Below are 21,493 nucleotides of genomic sequence, written 5' to 3' on the forward strand. Positions count from 1 at the left end.
CTGTGCAAATATTTTCTTTTAAAATTTGGAGGAGACCAGAAAACATAAATCTTTAGTTCAAGAGAATCTGTCTCAAACAAATCCCCCCTCTTCCCCTCAAATGGATGTACTTGATTAGACAGCAGTTAATGCATTCTTATTAATATTCCTGTGCAGCTATAATGTTTCTTCTCTATTGTTCTCAGTCTTCCTCATACCAAAGAAGGAAGATTAAACTAGTGTTGATTTTTACTATCAAGAACAAGAGAGTTTCTTTTGTGCATTTGCCCGTAAATATGTCCGAGAACAGGAAGTGGCATTTCTGTGAGCATGCACATGCATGAACATCTTGATTTCGTATGTTACTGTCAGGGCATCGTTTAAAGTTAGTGTAATACCGTTAGCATGGCATGTTGGTATATTCATCCAGTCTTTAACACTTTGTATGTCCCTCAAGCTCTGATTAGACATTACATAATAATTTTCAATTTTTAATTTTTCATTTTCCTTTATTTCTTCTCTCTAAAATCAGATGATCCACTGTTCTTTCCAATACTACTGTTGCCATTTTCCCAGGACAGGCAGGCTTCCTACTTAAAAGACTCTTCCTTTCCCCTTGGCTATATTCCTTTGCTTACCTGTTACCCCTCTGCATCCACTTTAGAACAGACACTAAGTCAAAGGAATAAAAGTGGATATTTCAGATCAGGTCATCCTAAAGATCTTCTATATTACACTCTATCCAAGTAAGTTCATGTACTGTTCTTAAAAATCTTTGTTCATTCTTGTATATGTTTTTACTTCTTGTGCGGCTGTAATAAAGGGATCCATATAATTGCTAAATAGAATGAAAGAAAACAAAACAAAACAGTTTAATTGCAGACTATAAGTCTTCTAAATCAGGGTGAAAACAAGCCTTTTAAATGTCCTTAATATTATTGGCAAAATATCTTTTTATTCCACTGTTTAGAAGGCTGATGGATTTGCAGGACTCAAAGAAATAAAACCTTTGCAGAATAGTCCAAAAGAGAATGTGATGGTACAATAGAAGGATTAATTGTGAAAGTAATCATGTTAGTTTTCTAATTATTCAAATCTTAATTACAACTGTGTTGGCCCAATTAGCTCAAAACACAAGGCTAATGTTAGGGTTGGGTGGATACTCAGCATCTGTGCATAAGTAAGAGGCATCTGTTGCCAAGTGGTGGAGCGATAGAAAGCATCAACTCACCAGCTGTGAAGTCAACAAAGCTCTTAAAAACTAAATTTGAGCCAACACAATGATTTAGCACCCTTGGGAGTGTGTAAAGCTTATCACACATGTATAGTTTAGCTAGTTGTTGTAACCTAGTGGGACTGAAATCTAGAGCAACTATGCATATTTAAGTCTTTTCCTGCTTTTTAAACAATGCCCTGCCTGACAGGGATCTGCAGTGGGGAATCTGACAGTGACATTTCTGCCCATCAGTGGTGCAGTGGTGTATTCTTGGTTGTTTTTTTTTTTTTCTTGAACAACCTAGAGAACAAAATATTGCTAAGCTGTACAGAATATGCAGTGCCTTAAGATTTTACAGCATTTTGCAAGTATTACGTACACACAAAAGGATAGAAAATAGTGAAATATTAAGAGGAATATCTTCTTTAAAAAGTGTTGCCTTTTCTTTCCTGGCACCAGTTTTGTAGGAAGATGCAGCCATATTAAATATCCATTGTACCTTGTACTTTGTTTATTGCTACCAATTCCAGAAAGACAGGATTTTTATGATTCTGACTATTGATACTGAGCTTAGTAATTTCTAGTATTACTTACAGAGACTGAGGATATTAATAGTGTTGCTAACTTTGCAATGGTATGTTTAATATTTATGCATTATTAACATTTAATGGTAATGTGTAAACTTTACTGAAAGATAATCAATTGGCAGCAAGAACAAGAGAAGAAGGTGAGCATTAAAACCTAAGATGGAATTATATTGAACACTAATGCATTCACTTACGACCTAGTTCTGAATGTTATGGATCCTTTGTCAGGGATTTCATTTGCATTACTTTCAAGTTTTTATTTATTCACATATCACAAAGTACAGATGGAGGAGTGTTTAGATTCATTGTAGTCTGATAATGTTGTTAATTTGCATGAAATGCATAGAGTTTGATATTCTACTGCAGTACAATAGAAAATGAGATCAACTTTCAAAATTGCCTTCACAAGAATTTTCAATTACATTAAAATAAACTGAGTTATAGGGCATTTCAAGCATTCTGAGTCCAGATTTCTTTATATACAAATTACAAGGAGAGAAAGGTTTTTATTTTGCTCCTGTTTGAGCCAATATCCCTTGTAAGGTATGGCTTGTGCTTTAATACAAAGCCTTTACTTAAAAAAAAAACAAAAAACTGTGTCTGTATGGCAATACTTGATCTACTCTATTAAAGTAGCAATCTGGCTGGACCTCAAAAGCCACGCAACTCTACCTACTCATATAAAAATATCTATAAATAAACACAACTACTTCTGAAGAGATGTAATGGAGTGTAAACTTGTAAACTGAGCACTTTGGTGACTTGGAAAGCATTTTTTAAACTCACAATTAATTTAGGTGTTTCAATAACTGCATAGTCATAAAAAAATCAGCAGTTCTTCACATTATATTGAAATTTATGTATAATTGTGTGTGCAGTGATGTAATGAAACAGAAAGTAGTACTATATTACATTTAGCTAAGATTAGCTGACCAATTTTGCTTATGATTGCAAGACTTCATCAGAAGCTCCTGGAAGATATAATGCTGCCACTCCACCAATGAGTCACCATTGTGTCTGACTATAGTGTTGCTGTGAATGGGAGGAGAAGGAACATAGTGAGACACGCAACAATTGAGTACATGTGCTCTAGTGCTTTGAATTTCAGCTTCCTCTTGCATGTGTGGCTGTATGTCACCTGCAAAATGTTCTTTCCTTTTAAATCACATTGACAATGTGAATAGCATGTGTATACTTTAACTAAACAACTTACCAATTCAAGTGGGCTGCCTCAGCTGTAAGGCATGAACTCAGAAGTGATAAAGTATGGCACTGCTTCAGTAAAATGGAATAAGAAATCATTTTGACAGAGCTTAGATCTTGGTCTGGGCTGTTGAATGGGTTTGGTTGTGGGATTTATTATTTCCCTCCCTGTCTGCCCCTTTCCTTTCAAGGTCAATGTTCCTTATTTTTTGTAAAGCACATCTTACATGACAGCATAGAAAGAAGTGCAACCTGGCTGGGTTAATGCTTTTGGGGTCAAAGTGGGCTCCTGAATGTAAGGAAGCAGCACCTGAGAAATAGTGTTCACAGTCACTCCATGAAGACAAACAGTGACTGAACATTAGATGATTAGACTGCATATTTTTACTAGAGGCATGCTATGAAGGATTTTAAAATCAAATATTTTAGTCTATAAATAAAGAAAATACCTCTCTTCTGTTTAAATCAACTGCATGGAATTAAAAGACAGTGGAAGTGCCGTGATCACTGTGCCTGTTTTGTCTGAAAACAAATTATTGTTTATTGGGTCTGCAGACATCCTTAAAATAGCAAATTTAGGCAATAAAAATTAGAAATAATACCTTTTTCCTTTTCTTTTTCATTTCCTATCCTATCATTTACTAATGCTGAAAACATTGCAAACGTGCAGCAATGATTCTTTTGAAAATGACTTGACATTTCTCTATAAGAACAGAATTTTAAAATGTCTAATCTACAACATTGCAGATGGCTGACTGTAAAGTGTCTGTAAGACTAATTCATCTTTTTTCAAGCTCTCTTGGGTCCTGAAAGAAGCAAACCTATTCTCCTTTAATCACAGAGGGAAATAATACTTCCTTTGCTGCTCTTCTATCCAACATGCTAAAACAATTATAAAGCATCAGTCTCATGTCAACTGGACTAGAATAATCATTATCTAACCCTTCACCCAGTACAACTTCTCGTGATGTACACATTTACATAAATACCATATTTGTGGGTAAAAATTGTGGCAAGTTAGAGCTTGTCTCAAAATCAAGCTCCTATGTTCAGTGGATATCAACTCTTACATTTTTCTTTGTGATACAATACTGAATTTTACCTAAAACTAATGAGGTACAATAGAGTAGATAGAACATTTAGTCTGACAGAATCATTTCAGTAAAATGGTATTTCTTTAAATAATTTCTGCCAAAGCCAAAGTAAGTACTCTCCTAGTTTTATTCTATTATATTAAAACTGACATTTTTTTTGTAGGGTTTTCTTTATGAACACCATTTGGGTTACATTAGCAGTTGCAGTTTGAAAATGCACCTTGCAACTTCATGCAGCATACAAACCTTTATCAATATATCATGTCTCAAACATACCAACTGAATCAAGTGACTTCAGTGAGGTTATTCCATAATGTTATAAGTTTCCATAAGAACAGCTAAAGTCAATATCTGTCTGGTAGAATCACATCAGCATTTTCTGCTACTTCAAATTGAATTGTTATGGTAAGGTAAGTGAAAGAAATTATAAAATGTCATATGCCTGGGTGTCTAGACATGCTGTTTATATCTCATTAGTAAAAATTGTTCACACTGAGGTCAATGACACATGTGCTGGGACGATTCCTTAAATAAGTTTTATCAAGTGTACTGACTTTGGTAATTTATTTTAAATTAGATCATAAAAAAGACCATCAGATTTTGATTCAGTGAAACATTTGTAATATTGATTTCAATGATACTACATCAAGATCTGATACTCTCAAAAGAGAAAGAAAAACTAAGGAGAAACTGTCTTTGTAGTATATCTTGACACCTCACTCCTTACTATGTTGATCAGACACAATCACTTCTGTGAAGCAAAAAGTCGTAAAAAAAACGAGCTATGAATTCTTGAAAATTTAAAGATATTAGGCAAATGTATTGTTTTGCAGCTGAGTTTTCCACTGAAAACCTTGAGACATGAGCATATTAATACAGAAAGCATACAGTGATAAAGACAGAGTGAAGCTTTTAGTGTAAAAGATTGTTTTCCTGGGGAAAAAAATAATATTCTAACCATGGCAGAGACATATGCTTCTATTTTAATTACTGTAGACTATTTTTTGTCAATTAACTTCTACAACATGTGATCACTAAGAAGAAACTGGTTTTATAGTGTCCTGCACAAAAGTTCAGTAGCTCTTTAATCCTCATGTAATCTGTATTAAAATAGAGCAAGTGATCAGAAAACAGAGTAGAAGTGAGGTGAAGATTTACCCATTAGGCAAGGATGAAGACAATGCATGTCATCCTGTATGCCATGTCCCAGCAAAGATTCTCTTTGTATTATTGCTTTACTGAGCTGAGTTTTTTCCTTCAGACTCCTTCAGAACAGGAATAAATCAGACATGAGATAACATTAATGCAGTTTTATAGAGAAAGCAAATTACAGTGCTTATTCTCTCTGAGACTCATTATATTCCAGAAGAAATGTGGAAGCAGGTGCTATTCTTTCCTGTATAAAAATCAAGATCTGAATATGTTATGAAGGGCACTGATAATTTTTTTTATACTCTTATAACTTTTTATACATTAAGTCAAGACTCTCCATCCTCTCTGTATGACTATAACTGCACTAAGTTTAGTAACTTGATTTGAATTAATTATATGCAAAGCTATTACTGCAAGAGACTTTTCTTAACCATTTAAGGACTTTTATTAAAATAACATACTGGACATCAATCTGTTTATTCCACAGTTCATATATACATTAATTTTTGCAATTAAATGTGAATAAATGGTTTATTGATACTGCAAATCAAATGGTTTATATAATACTTGTAGTAATCATTGGTCATAACTTGCTCTATGTTGTTATTAATACAATTGTGATCATTCATAGTATCTCTTCAATTTCTAACTTCTCCTACTTGCTTAGAGTAACTTCAGAAAAAATTCCAGAGAATTCCTACTGCTAGTGTTAACTTCCCCATGCTTATAAAAATTCTGTTTGAATTGTGAACAGAACAAGAACTGTACCATCAGCTGGGTTGTTTGTTGTTTGTTGGGGTTTTTTTTGTTTGAGTTTTTTTTGTTTGTTTGTTTGTTTGTTGGTTGGTTTTGTTGTTGTTTTTGTTTCTGTTTTTGTTTTCTCTGTATTTAGGACTAATTCAAATCCCAGTGATGTTAACATGATTTTTCTTATTGACTTTCCAGTGAGGTGGATTAAGCCCTTAGGCAGTGCTTCTAACTCTGGTTCTCTAATGCCTAGTGCAGTAACTAGGAAGAACTAAAGCATATCTCAGTTATTAACCATACTCAACCAACTCAATGAGTATTAACCATACTCAACTCAACCCCAAAACTGCAAATGTATCACTCAAGACAAAGAGATAGTAATTGCAGCTCATAATGCAGCTTTTTCATAATGAAAAAAAAAAAATTAAACTATTAAAATTGGCAAATAAGCTAGCACTATTCATCCCCCACTTTTATATGGCATTCTAGAAAGAAAATTAGTGGTCACCATAATAGAGACACTGGAGTAATCAAAGTATGAAACCATACTCCTTTATACTATTTCAAGTCCTTTTCTTAATTTTAGACCCTCTAAACTTGAAATCTCATAATGTTCTATTATTTTGATGTGACAGTAACTTGCTGTCATCCCGATAATTCCTGTCAGTAGTGATGCCCTTTCTTCTTTATGAGAATGAGAGGAAGATAGATGACCAAAGTTTTTCATGAAATTACTCTGCATGTCACTTCCATGCTCACAGCTTAAACTTTGTCTTGCATGTAGCTAGGAAATTATTCCCACTTAACCACAAGAGCAGAGTTGAAAAGAAAAAAGAACAAAATGGGAAGAGTGTGGTAACATGTTAGTTGCCAGTTTTAACACTAAGCAAATGTGAATTTCCTTGGTGCATTTAACTTTAAAAATTCAGTTCTAGAAGTTGACACCATGCTTCCCCATTCCTTATGGAATATAAAATAAATGATTCTATGAAATGGCAGGTACTAGCTGCCTCTGTCAGATAGTAGCAATGAAGCTTCAGTGATCTTTGTGTACTTTAAAGAGGTATATTTGAAGTGCAGTCTGATAACAGAATTTGCTCCTTATGTCACACTTAAATTTGCAAGGCCATTGCCAAAAGTCAGAACACAGAAATCTGAAGTCTATCCTACGAAAGGGGTGATGATTCAATTCAGATTTAGAAAGGCAAACAAAGCAGTTATATAAACTGACCTCCTAATACCTCTGTAACTTTACTTAAGGCATCTGATGCAGTCTTCTACATCGCAAACTTTGATTGGAGAATTCTAGGTTCTCATAAGCAAAATGTTGAGACAAAATAAATCACTCTTACTGAAACATGTAGTACCAGTTGCCTGCATAGTTTTGGAACACTTCATCTGGAAGAGACTGGAAAGAAAAAAGTTTTTTCCTGTGTTACAAATGCAATATAATTTCTTCCAACTGCTTTTTGGAATTGAAAATTCAGAAATTTAAAGCTTTCCATGGCTTAATGGGGAGTTTCTGACAAAGGTCTATCAAAATAAGAGAGGCAGGACAAAGAGATTTCCAGAGATGATGTGCTCTGTGGAAAGTAAGGACTACACTGCTGAACCTGCCTGAAGATAGTGTTGAGCATTTGGAGTCTGAGAATGGTCTCCGAGACATGCTTCAAATAGAACCCAAATTTTTAGGTTGGCCAAGCATTCCACAATCTTCTGTTTGACTTTTCCAATTCCTGAATTTGGAAGGGTTTTTTGGGATAGAAGTGTAACAGCATAGAAGAACAAGCCAAGAACATATCCATGCCTTTCCAAAGCAAGACAAAATACATGAGCTTGTAAGAAAAGGAACATTTGCATATGTACTTTAAATGAGAGTTCATTTTTGGATTTGATGTGTGTAAGGAAATTCACAAAATACAGGGGTTTTTGAAATAAGTTGACACATTTAACCAACAAAAAGATTCCTGCTATTACATTTGGTTTCATGAACATTTGAATATCTATGGGTTGCTGGTAATTTATCAACTCTCTGTAATACAATTTTGTAATTATAATTGTCAAAGGTATTATGTCTAAACACAGGCATATGTCAAGGGACAAAGCATATTCAAGTAGAAAAAATAGTAAGTGAAAATGTTCTTTAAAAAGACTAACAATTACTTAATTTCAGTGAAATATATTGTCTAAATTTCTTTTTGTATTTAATGTGCATTTCGGGCTTTAAAAAACATTAAACTGGCATGGTGAGAGCTGTAGTTTTGAGACTACTGAAGAGATTTTTTTTTTCCAAAAATGTGAAAATATGTAGCATGATATCCATCATCTAGTAGGCATTAAGAAATGATGCAAGCAGAAATGATAGAATCATTTAGGTTGGAAAAGACCATTAAGATCTTCAAGTCCAACCACAAACCTTACAGTGCCAGTAAGTCATGGCCCAAAATGCTACATCTATGTGTCTTTTAAACACCTCCAGTGATGGTGACTCCATCACTTCCCTGGGTAGCCTGTTCCAGTGCTTGACAGCACTTTCCATAAATAAATTTTTTTCTAATATCCAAACAAACCATCTTCTGATGCAACTTGAAGCCATTTCCTCTTCCCTTACCACTTGTTACTTGGATGAAGAGACCAATCCTCATCCCACAACAACCTACTTCAGGTGGTTGTAAGGAGCGGTAAGTTCTCCTCTGAGCCTCCTTTTCCCAAGGGTAAACAACCCCAGCTCCCTCAGCCACTCCTCACAAGGTTTGTGTTCCAAACCCTTCCCCAGCTCTGTTGCCCTTCTCTGGACATGCTCCAGTACCTCAATATCTGTCCTACAACAAGTGGCCCAGAACAGAACACAGGATTTGAGGTGTGGCCTTACCTTGATGAGTACAGGGGAACAAGCTCTGCCCTGTTCCTGCTGGCCACACTATTGCTGATACAGGCCAGGAAGCCTTTAGCCTTCTTGGCCACCTGGGCACACACTGGCTAATGCTCACTTGGTGGTCAACCAGTTCTCCCAGGTACTTTCCTACTGGGCAGCTTTCTAGCCACTCTGCCCCAGCCTGAAGTGCTGCAGGAAATTATTGTGACCCAAGTGCAGGACTCAGCACTTGGCCTTGTTGAACCTCTTACAAGTTGCCTTGGCCCACTGATCCAGTCTGTGCAGATCCCTCTGCAGAGCCTTTCAGCAGATCCACACTGCTGCCCAAATTGGTGCCACCTGCAAATGACTGAGGGTGCACTCAATCTCTTTATCCATATTGTTGATGAAGATATTAAGCAGGACTAACCCCAAAACTGACCCCCAAGGAACCCCACTAATGATCTGACTGCTAGCTGCATGTAAACCCATTCATCAGCACTTTTCAGGCTTAGCCGTCCAACCAATTTTCCACCCAGTAAGCTGTGGACCTCTCCAAATCCTGAGTGGCTAATTTGTCCAGGAGAATGCTATGGGAGACAGGGTCAAAGGATTTACTAAAGTCCAGGTAAGAAACATCCAGAGTCTTCGCCTTATCCACTAAAGGTGTTAAATTGCCATGGAAAGGAGACCTGTTTGGGCAAGCAGGGCTTGCCTTTTCTAAAATCCCTGCTGACTAGGCCTGATCATCCAGTTGTTCTGTACATGCCATGTGATAACTTTCAAAATTATCTTCTCCATTCCTTTTAGAGGCAATGAAGTCATGCTGACATGTCTGTAGTTCCCCAGATCCTCCTTCCAACCCTTTTCATAGATGAGCATCACACTGACCAAACTGCAGTCTCCTGGGACCTCCCCAGTGAACCAAGACAAAGATGGGAGGTGTATTGGTGAGCACTTCTGCCAGCTTGTTAAGTCATCTTGGATGGATTCCACCCAGTCCCTTAGACTTGTGTGTGACTAAGTGGTATAGCAGGTCAATTGAAGTCTTTATATGAAGTGAGAGAGAACAATCCAAAACAAGTTCTGAAATTTCCCTTGGATGTTTCTGTCTACCTTCTATTGAACAGAATAGGAACTTCATTTTTACCTTTCAGTGGTGCTAAATCCTCCTATAACTCAACTAAAATATGATGATAAGGTAATTCACCCTATGAATTACTGAAGTACTAGAGAGATAGGTTATTTAATCTAAGAACTGTTGTTCGCAGTGAAGTTTTCACTCCAATGAAGTTTCATTTTAATGTGTTTTATTTGAGGTTGGTTTTAACTCTCCAGAGAACTAAACATGACGAGATTTCGTTCACTGACTACGAGATACCATGTAAAAAAAATAAAATCTGAAGATTCTGCTAAAAAAAAATATATATGTGTATTAGATATATCTTGAATACTACACATCTAAGTTGGGAAGGTTGCTGGAATGCTGTGCAGATGTGCTGAATTTGATGTGGAACGCAGATTGGCCCAGAGAAGAGAACAAAATAATATTAGAAATCACTTTGAGATCATGAGGTTAATTTATTTGTGCATATATTTTATTTGGGGATTATCAGAGATAGAATTTATGTAACTTTCCAAATATGTAACATGATATGCAACTGGGATCAGTTTAAGATTTGACAGTTTGAGTTTATTCTCAGTTAAGATAAACTATGGGGTCTTTTTTGTAACTACACACTGCAGCTTGCTTTCTCTCGGATGTTAAGACTTGTGGAAATAAGTCCTCTTGTAAATATTGCATGAATTTAGATAGCAGAAAAACATGATTCACTTAGAAAATGCCTATAACAATCTTTTCTCTTCATACTTTTGTATATCTGTAATAAAAATCATGTGGTAATAATTTGCCAAGTATTGTCTCTGATAAAAATGCTTAACTCTACTCTCCAGTTTTCTCTTCTCTATCCATACCCTGCAGTTTTGAAATTAGTTAATCCAAGCAGACACCTCAGAGGCATTTCTCTTATTATTTGCATTTAAGTTTTAATGTCAGTATCGGTATTGGCTTCCAAAAATTTTTTTCACTTGCATAAATTAGTGGTCCAACATTGTTGCCTGCCTTAAATATATTTTCTCTTTACCAAGATGAAAAAGGTATCCCGGTAGTATATTCCTCTTTCTCATCTCGCCTATTATGGTAGAATGCATATTTGGAATGAATAAACAAGTAAGTAAAGTTGCTTGTATATAAGAGGAAAATACACTCTCTTTTGAAACACATATGTTAATCGCCTTTATAAAGTGATTTTTGTCACATGCTCATGATTTCTTTCATAAATTCTCCTAAGACTGCATCTTAAGTTGTAGGTCTCCAAGTGTTTGGCAATTTATATGTACACAGCTTAGAGTGAATGTCAACATGTGCATTTACACCATTTCTCTCTCTCTTCCTCCCCACTGAGATACTGAGATTAATGCAACACATTAGAATGAAATAATCCAGTTTTCTGAGTGGTCACCTTACTTTTCCATCAGTTGTACCAAAAATAGCATCTCTTGAAATGGAAGCATTGTGTGTCTGTGTCACTTACTAGTTATATTCTTATGGCCTCATGCTGAATTTAGTAGGAAAAGTGCTGTGTTCTTTGTGGAAATAAGGCAGGAACAACAGCACATGGAGATATTTTTAGAACTTTTAATATATTTTCAGTTGATTCTCTATGTTACAGAATACTTATGGACCACTTTTGGGGTGTAGTACAAGGTTACACACTAGACCTTTATTTAGGGTAATCTTTACTCATGGCTTCACACAGAGCCTCATAAAGCACAATAGCTGAAACCTCTTAGAAATTAAAAGTTACATTTATCAAATAGATAGTTTGAGTATCGATAGTGTGAAACCTTGAAGGAAAGATTAACAAAATTACCTAATGACAACTACTGATTATCATCTTTGAAATGGATCTTCACTAGTGGTATCTTTTATAGGTACATCTGCAGTTTCTTGTCCTTTACCCACATGTATGTCTTCAATTTGGGGGCATAACTTGTATTTTCTCTTGGGGAAAAAAAAAAAAAAGCTACTATATTTTATTATATTTATATTTATCTGCCTGTGCATTTTTTTCATTAAATAGACAATGCCTTCATAATTCTGTGTCTCCAAACACAGTATGAGCTCCACAGAGTAGGATTGATGAGACTTAGGAAAATGATTACCTGTAAAAGATGAAGCCGTAGAAAGATAGTGTATATAGTGTATATAACATAAAAGTTACTTTTTGTTTTTGAGGCCAAAAGTAATTTTCAAAGGAGGGGTAGAGTATCAGAAGTTTTTCTCTGAGCAGTCTTACCTTGTTTTTTGTGTTTTAGGGGTTTTTTGTGTAATGTGCTTTAATAATTTTTCTTGATGCTTGAATAAATATGTTTACTGAGCTTATTATGAGGTTACTGTGAGGTTAGGAGGTAATACAGATTTTTAAGATTCACTAGGAAAAAAAGTTTACTGACCTGTGTTTTATGATCAAGAGCAATGATTTATTATAACAGACCTCAATGATGGATGTTAAGGGTTTTTTAATGGTAGGGATTCAATGCACAATCATGCTTCTGGCATTCAACAGTCCCTCTCTGTCCTGGATTGCTTTTGCAAGGTCACTCAATGTCATCCAAGGTCACTCAATGTGGCTCTTCTTGCTGGGACAAAGTACCCTGAGAATAATATTCCTGAATAATCTTCTGACATTCTTACGTTTCAAATATTCTCAGCATACACAGGCACTCCTGGAATATGAAATGAAACCCTCAAAACATGTTGCCTCACCAACCACACTTGCCTGCTGCAAAATTATGCATTAGCTTACACTGATTAAAATTGGTCTCATCTAAACAAATTAAGGGGTCTGATCTCTCATCCATATGCATGGCTAGTTCTCATTAACCCTAATAGAGGCTATGTGCATACATGGATGGGAGAACACACCTCTGAGGCTAACTGTACAGTTTCAGTTTGGTTTATTTCTGCAAGAGCCATGAAACGTTCAGTGTTAAGTATTTCAATAATTTAGAGAAAGATCAAAGGGGAAAAAGCTCATTACTGTACCTTTTCTTGTACCTAACTGTGATAAATAAATAAAACAACACACCTTGTCTCTGTGAGTTGGGGGTAAGTTGTTCTTTTTACCTGATACTGGCTTTTCATAGTGCCTACTAGCAAATTCAGATTTATATGCCTATGTTTTCAGGCAGAAGGGGGAAAAAAACATTCAAAAGTTTCATTCTCCCAAAACACTGAAACATTGTGTATTGAAACACTGAAACTGTATATTTGTTACAATGGGATTATTAAGCTTTTTAGAGAGATGTCTCTGATAGAATTAAGGCACAAACAAGACCGTATGTTGAAGTCAAAGGTATGGATGTTATTTAACAGTATATATAAGGGGGAGAGGGAGAGAGATAAAGAAATGGGGAAAAAAAGTGTGGGGGAGTGAAAAGCAGAGTAGCACAGACAGGTTAAGCAGAAAATATCACCACTCCCATTGATCCTCTTCTCCCAGTCTTCTGGGTGCTGAGGGTCCTGCAAAACATAGAGTTCAGTGGATTAATATAAGTTCAGGCCAGGTGGGAATGTCCAGGTACCTTCCCTGGGGAGGGGGCAAGTTTGACACTGTCTCTGGTAACAGATTGTGGATCTGCAGCATCATTTCACATCATGTGCAATGCTCTGGTTCAAGGCCGCAGCAATGAGTCTGGGAAGTTCAGCGGGTCTTTGATGGACTATGACACTTCCTCAGCTGCCTCTCATGTGAATGTCCCATGGATGTGGCCTTCCCAAGGTGGGGGGGTTTAAAACCGACAATTTGTGGAAGGGAGTGTGGGTATTCGCTGTCTCACCAGAGGTTAGGCCACATATCCAAAAACTCCCCATACTCCCTGCTCCTGAAGCCTACCAGAGCTGATTTTCGGGACAGTGCTGGGTTTGGCTCTCTTTCTTGATACATTCTTCTCCCTCAGCCTAATATACATCTCCCTAAATCTGAGATAAATGCACAATAGTGTCACCTTTATCTTATCTCGGGTTCCATTAGGCAGTTTAACTAAGTCTAAAGTTCCAGTCCAGAGGCATATTCAGGGAGGAGTGGGATTTGGTAGTCACACTTAACATAGTATTGCCATAGTGGGCAAAAGGTCCTTCATAACAATGTTTAAACCATTAACAGTAACTGAAGTCTTTCACAGTATTAAATCTCTTAATGCCATTCTTCATAATTTTACAAAGTGCAAATAACATTTACTGTATTACAGCATGTTCTTGTGCTACGTACAGCATATCATCTGTAATGTCATCTAAAGAGTTCCCATGATTTAGTCCTTCCATATTCAGTTAAGTGTTCTCAGAACATATTCTGTCAAAACATCTTAAATATTTGTCTAATACCATAAAAATAGTGTTGTGCATATGTTATCAGACAGAGGAGATTAATTAGCATTCCTTATGGTCTGAGCTACACTGGGATAGAAGAGGTGCCCATTACAAGTTCTGGTGCTGCAATCGAGTTTGTTCTCTGTGTACAAGGGCTTTAAAACAAGCCCCACTGCAAAAGGCTGGTTTGGATTTTTTAATTGTAATAATTACCAAGGGAAAATTGATCACTAACAATTGCAGAGTTTTGGCAATGCTTATACCTTTAGCTGCTCTCATAAAGCTTGGGATCTATTCTGGTGCAGGTCTGCAAAAAATGGCCACATACATCTCTTTTCTTCACAATTTGATGGGTCTTTTTGTGTACTACTGACTATCTAAGCCTAGGATTCTAGTGGAAAAATAAGTCACTGGATATGATGGAGGATTGCAAAACTGAATACTTTAGATAATTGTCATGGGTGAGGTAGACACAGGAACAGAACCACACTGCTTAATGACATATAATGTAGAAGGAATTTGTAAGTAGAATGGGACCACTGTGCAAGGATGTCCTCCATGAAGGGCTGCTGTTATCACTCTTTGATGCTAAAACAGCTGACTGATATAAGTAACTAATGACTGTTTGTCATTGGTGACATCAACATTTCCTTTTACTTTCTCCATAGCTGTAGTCATCTGGACACTGATACCTAGGTTACTGTCACCTCCTGGTTTCCTGCTCCAAAATGTCTTACCTGGAAGAAATTTGTTATGAGTTCTTTGTTTCTTTTCTGTGCGTACGTAATCATCAGAGCAGGTCAGTATAACCTTCTCTCAAACCCAGAGCTTTGAGAGAAGCCACTCCACAGAAACTGATTGCGCTCGGTTTGTTTTCTAGCACATGCTGTAGTCATGTAACAGTTGAGTCTGGCCACTAGGCAAATTCAGTCAAGGTCTCAGTCGTTTCAGTGACATTGTGGTGGTTAATTCCAGGTAGAAATTAATTTACAAATAAGCCACTTGCCCTTTCCAGTACAAGAGGGACAAAGGCAGAGACTATGGGATGAGATAACAATTTAGTGAAAACTAAAAGCAATGGAATAAGAAATACACAGTAACAACAGCAATAGAATTATCAAAAGTATACAAAAAGAGAAAGTGCTTTTCCCACCTAAAAGCACATAAACTTAATTCTGTCTGGCCACTAGGACAAAGACAATTTGGTGGCTGTTCCTGTGCTGGGTGTCCCTGTCCCCAAGCCCAAGACAATGGAAAACCAAGGCAGCCAAAACCTGCAAGCAGTACTGTCTGTATCATGCCTTGCCAGTGCTCTGCTGCACTGGGGCTGCACTGGGGCTGTGCCTCTGCACTGCACTGGCTCTATTTGGCTCAGCCACACTGGGGGCTTTTCAACACGATATCCCACATATCCCGTAGCCATGTCTTGGAGGAACAACAGGGGATGGATGCTGGCAGTAGAGGACAGGGTCTGCAGGGCTGATCTGACAACCTTCTCACAGGAGAGAAGGAAGAAAAATGACAGAATTTCTGGGGTGCGCTCAGCTCTTCTTCCCCCCCTCTTCAACCAAGGAAGGTGCTTTCAGATAGGTTTTACCCTTTAGCAAGAGGTTTTACCCTTTGAAAATTACCATACTTTGTGAACTTGCCCTGAACTTGGTGATGCCGTAGGCTTTTCATGTGTTTCTGATCAGAAAGATGCACAGTGAGGAGATATTTCTTCACTTGCCTGCTGCTTTTAACTTAGTCCAGCTTGTAACTTGAAACAGTGTAATTTGTTACACACCAGAGTCATAAAGACAATTTTGAAAGGTTTGGGATTTTGAGTTGTTAATGAGTCCTATATTAATCTACAAAGGCATAGACTACCATGAATTACCAGAAGTAATAATGTGTTTGAGTAGAAGTGGAGGCTTTGAAGCAGAGTTCTGTTCTATAGAGTGCTTCATGGTCACTGGAGGAAGTCACTGTCAATCTTAATAATTTTTAAAACTAAAATTAAAACCTTTGTGCAGTAAGTGGCAAATAATGCAGATTTGAAACATAGTAAATAATTGCTTCCATAGTACATGATCCAAAATTAAAGCAGTTACTTTTCTACAGAAGTTTAGAATGTTCTGCCAGAGGAAAGATAAAGAAAATCCATTACTTTGATGGAATGTGAATATTATGTTGGAGAATATTTTAATTAAAAAAGAAAAAAAAAAGTAAAATTGCAGGTCTTGTAATGTGTGTTTCCTGCAAATGTGTCCCTAGACCTAGTTACAGCTTAGACCAGAGATCTTTCAATCAATCCAGGTTTATCAAGAACTAGAATGACACAGAGAAAGACAAAGTAACAGAGTTTCTTTTATAAGGTCAGCCAGTCCCTTACTTTTGCGGCAGAGGAAAGAGGTTACCAAAGCAATTAAGGCATAAAAATTAAAACAAAGATTAATTACTTAGGATGAAGAAGAGACATTAAGTACTTCCATTTGCTTTGTGAATGTGTCCTGTAGTGCTGAACTCCCACACGTGGGACACACCATCTTCTGTCTCAGGGACAGCTCAGGAGCATTTCCTTTGATTTAACATTCCTGATGGGCTGTCAGCATATTCCCTCCCTTCCTACATCTGGGCTGGTTTTAGGTATATCCTGCTCTTTGGTATCACATTCCTAAAGGTTTCTTCTAGCCAGCTTCTTCAGATTTCCACTTGCAATTACAGAAAGAGTATGGTAGAGCTGGTTTTGTCTGGGAATAACAGGGCAGAAGGGATTCAAAGCTGAGTTAGACTGTAAATGCATATATAAGTCCTTTTCTGATGCTGTAAAGAGAACTCAAACCAAGGAAAAATCCCAAAAAAAAAAAACCAAACCAAAATGAGCATGATGTTTTATTTTTCCTTTTCATTATACAGAATTTTTCTCATATTCTAATTCTCTTCTCAAACATTTGTCTGTGTACTGTGGAAATCTGTCTTCCAGGAATTTATGTCAGGCAAAACTGTGAATGTGTTGTAGATTCTAGAGAAATTAATTCCTATCCAACTATTCATACAATTTAGTAAAACTACTTCACTTTATCTTATCTCTACAACAAATATACATGCTTCATTAATTGACCAAAATAAACCAGTGGCAGAAACGTAGCTTTTGCAATTTTCCTTTAATAAGGAGAAAAAAAGGACAAACAAAAACAGAATGAGAGAAGCTCGTGTGGGAGATTGTAAATTGATTTTCTTTTGAGATAGAACATAAGGGTTTTATTTCTGTTCAGTGCTGGCTTATTTGAGTATTTCTGCTAGTTCAAGAACCTGCTGCTAACAAGGTGAATTACAGAATGTTTTGTAGTCCTTCCTGTGCATTCATAGTAATGTGAGATGTCATTGAAAAATATGAAAAATTCAAGAGTACGTTTATGGTTGGTTTTGTTAAAATGAAGATGGATACATAGATCAATATGAAGACTTTAACAGACTTAATAATTTGCTTATAGTTTTAAATGAGAGAAGGACCTTAAAAATCAGGAGAGGTGGTTTTCAGTTTGGGTTTTTTTTTTTTAAAAAATTATTTTTCCCTCTGGATTATATTGTATGTAATGGTTTAAGTTAAATGGAAATTTTATCATTTCCTAATCTTCCACTAATATTATAATTACCATTTTTAATCCAATCCATAAATTCCTTCTGGTCACATAGAAGAAGATAAGCTTCAGTCTTCTTACTGGTAGTATAAAAAAATGTTCATGCAAACTTCTTTTGTGAACATAGATAATTTTGTTATAATAATTCTGAAGTTGTCATTTTTCTTACACTGTAAGCTTACTTTTTCCTCTCAGTTATGCTTAGGCAAGGCAAGTTTTTTCATAGATGTGGTTAGAGGTGTTCATTAGCAGCTGAATTTCCTGCTGTTTCACTGGTGATAATGGGATAAGGTTTTTAAATGGTAGTGTTTTGCTTTTTTGGTTTTTTTGTGGTTTTTTTTCATTCAGCATTATTCCCTTAGTTCCTTATATTAAAAAAAAAAAAAAAAATCCCACAAAAATTCCACTGAACAGAATAATTATTCACCTTGTGATTGGCACACAGTCTAGAAACCAATATATCTTTCTTCTCCTTAGTTTAGAAGATCCTTTATTGTAAGAAACTAATTTGTGATACTCAGTTCTTTTTAAGTAATACAATTTGGACTGCCTACATTTTGGTACTTAAGTATTTATAAATGAGGTAGTCAATAATTTATTTCTTTAATGTGCTATTTGAAAAAGCTGGGCAAGACAACTTTCATGTACTGGGATTTTTTACAAAATTCTAAAAGGAATGTGAAATCTTCACTCAAAGTTCAAAGCTATATTAGGTTATAATGACCATGAATTTTTGAAAGAGATAATACAGAATCTTCACAATAACGTTATGGGTGGTTTCATAGATTCATAATTGACTCTGGTTCAAATAGCTAAATTATAGCTTTAGCTTACATTGTTGGATGATCAGAAAAATGAAGCAACCAGTGCCTGAAAATTTCTACTTACATGGGAATTTTCTTTTTCCTTGTTCCAGAAAGAGAGAAAAGAAGATAAATGTTTTCAGTTTTCATAAGCTAATGTCTTGGATTGTTTTGATTTCTTTTAAAATGCAAAAAGCTTGCAATTTTTTTTTTTTAATTCTTTTTATTATTTGATTTTATAGATTTAATGACTTATTTGAAATTATACGGTACAGGTGAATATTATAGGTCACTCAAGGACAGTGGCAAAAGCAGGTTTAGTGCTAAAGGAAAGCGCAACAAAATTTGTTGGCAAGGTTCACTCTACTACTGACTAGACTGTTAAAGCACACCGAGAAAAATCTGAATAAAATCTAAAATCAACCATAGATAATCTGTGTGGAGGCTTGGGATGGAAAAAGGGTAAGAATAGGAAATTAAAAGGATAAAAAAGGATAAGGAAAACTCTCCTGTTGAGTTACTATTTTGAGAGTGGATCCCCTGGCCAAATTTAGCCCCAGACTTGACAAATGGTGCAGGCCTGGAGGTTTTAAGACCATGAAAAAATTAAAGCACTTATTTGATAGCCTAATTTAAACAATTGAACCAAAGATTCTATCAAATTTGTTATAGCATAATAATAACTCGTTTCTAGGTCTTACTTACATAGGAATCTAACATATCTAAGAATCTAAGAGAGCAACATTCACACTGCATTTGCTATGTCATATTCACACTCATACACACAAAGAACTAAAGGAGTATGTACAGGCACATACCTGTGAAAAAATCCCATTTAATTCAGTGGAGTACTTGTGTTGAATGCCTTTGAATATTCTCAGTGGTCAAATGGTTGAGTCTTGAGGAGTGGAGAGTATCAACCCAGGCTCTGACATCACTGTTGAGTGATCCTGCAGGTGTAGCAAACTTGAGACTTTGCTGGTGCTGAGAGGCATCCTGCTGGTCACAGTCCACTGTGGTGCATGAGAGCTCAAAGGGTCTCACTTAGGACTGTTGTTTATAGGGCCACAAGCAACAACAGCAACAATATCTATCAAACCAATAAACAAAACCCAGAGAGATTTGAGTAGGAGGGTGCCCTATGGCTCCACAGGATGTTTCTCTGTTGGTTAGAATGTGTCTGAAAACCCCAATCTCAAGGCCTACTGTGCCTTTGCCATCAGCATCTGCTCCTGCCATCCCATGAGTCTGACTTGTTCCTGATGGGAGCAGAGCTGTGGCGGGTTTGTACTTTTGGAGCTTCATCCTGCTCCTCAAGCGCTCCCCTCTGTGCTAGGTCTGGGGCAGGCTTAGATCTGCTCCCAGTGATTGAAGTAGAGGCTGACAGAGCCATATGGCTGAATGAGAGGCTTAGCACAGAGTGATGTCTGTTCATCATAACTACATTCTACAAAGATTTCTCCATCACATTCAGTTTGTTAATTCATTACTTTAGACCTCTAGCAGTGTTCCAAATATCTGTTATACCTTATATTTCAGTGATGGAAGTATTTGTCTGAAGAGTGATAACATTAAGAATGGTCAGTTTCTTGGGACATAGATGTCATAGATCAAAGCTGAGCTCTCACTGTAACTCTAAGGGAAATTAAATTTTTAATGACTTATTGCTCCCTTCTTAACTCCAAATACTCAAGCAGGATTTCAAATTTATCTGCTCCAGCATTCATGCAGCCAAATGATTGCAAAATACAAGAACACAAATTCTATCCTTAAAGAAGATTTTTATTGTTATGTAGTTTTATTTTTAAATTCATTTAGATGTCAGAAGTTTAAGTCAGAAGGCTTTTATTTTCTTTTGTAATGAAGCAACCAAAACAGCAACAGACTCTTTTGGTTGAAGGCAAAGTCTGTTTCACCAACAAAGATTAGTAACAAGGGAAGGTAAGAAATTTGGATGGTACGTTATCTAACAGAAAAAAAAAAAAAATCTCAGTTTCCTGAGCCTTGATAACTAATTAGCCTTAGATAATGGTGTTGGGCTACTTCAGTGTACACAATGAAATTGAACTTAAAAATTAAAATGTCATGAAATATCAAGTTAGCAGTAGTTATAAAACATAATTACAGAAGGGGCTTAGATTTATTTGATACAAAAATATACAGAGAAAAATCAGCTGTAAAAAATCAACACCATAAGGCAGGAAAAAACCCCAGAAATTATCAAAATACTTTTGTTCTTCACGTTTTCAGAAAGAGACTGTCATAATATGTATGATTTTAAGGGAACTAGACAGTCTAATGAGTTTAAATAATTTTTATTGATGCTAAGAGGATAAATTTGAATTCTTAATAGTAATTTGCATTTTGCTCCATTGGTTACTGCTGCATGAACTATTTTGTGTGTTTTCTGTCTCTGATAAAGGTTTTTTGCTCTTTCTCAGAAGTTTCATTTATATGTTGAAGAGTGGGTGTTCCACCAGAGCAGCATTTTCTTATGAAAGAAAAAGTTATCAGCACTATTCATATCAATAATGACAAACTCAATGCAAGAATATGTGTCAGATGCAACCCAGAGATCCATGGTTCTGGGAAGAATGAATGACAGTTGACTTTCAGTTTTAAGACTTGCTAGACAGTTCTCTACAGTTCTTCTGAGAGAGCTGTGTACAGCCAGAAAGAGCAGTAGTGATGACAAAGTGAAACCTAATTAAAGTCACTGCTGTCAACAATTCAACTCTACCAGGACACTCTCTATTTCTTTTGATGTTAGAGGGCTCACCTGAGTGAAGCTAACCATTAGGCTA

General features: G+C 36.2%; 1 protein-coding gene across 4 annotated transcripts in view; it reads left to right on the forward strand.

Annotated features, from left to right (window-relative positions):
* CDH12 (cadherin 12) overlaps positions 1–21,493 on the forward strand; it is an 829,389-nt gene that overhangs the window by 613,348 nt on the left and 194,548 nt on the right. The window contains exon 2 of one of the 4 annotated variants that reach the window (XM_033063823.2): positions 14,932–15,062. The exons of the other annotated variants lie outside the window; for them this stretch is intronic. The gene's annotated coding sequence lies outside the window, so the exon portion shown is untranslated. The remainder of the gene's footprint in view (positions 1–14,931; positions 15,063–21,493) is intronic. 4 annotated transcript variants of the gene reach the window in all.

The sequence above is a fragment of the Catharus ustulatus genome, chromosome 1 (genome assembly GCF_009819885.2).
Source record: "Catharus ustulatus isolate bCatUst1 chromosome 1, bCatUst1.pri.v2, whole genome shotgun sequence".
In the NCBI taxonomy this organism is placed as follows: Eukaryota; Metazoa; Chordata; class Aves; order Passeriformes; family Turdidae; genus Catharus; species Catharus ustulatus.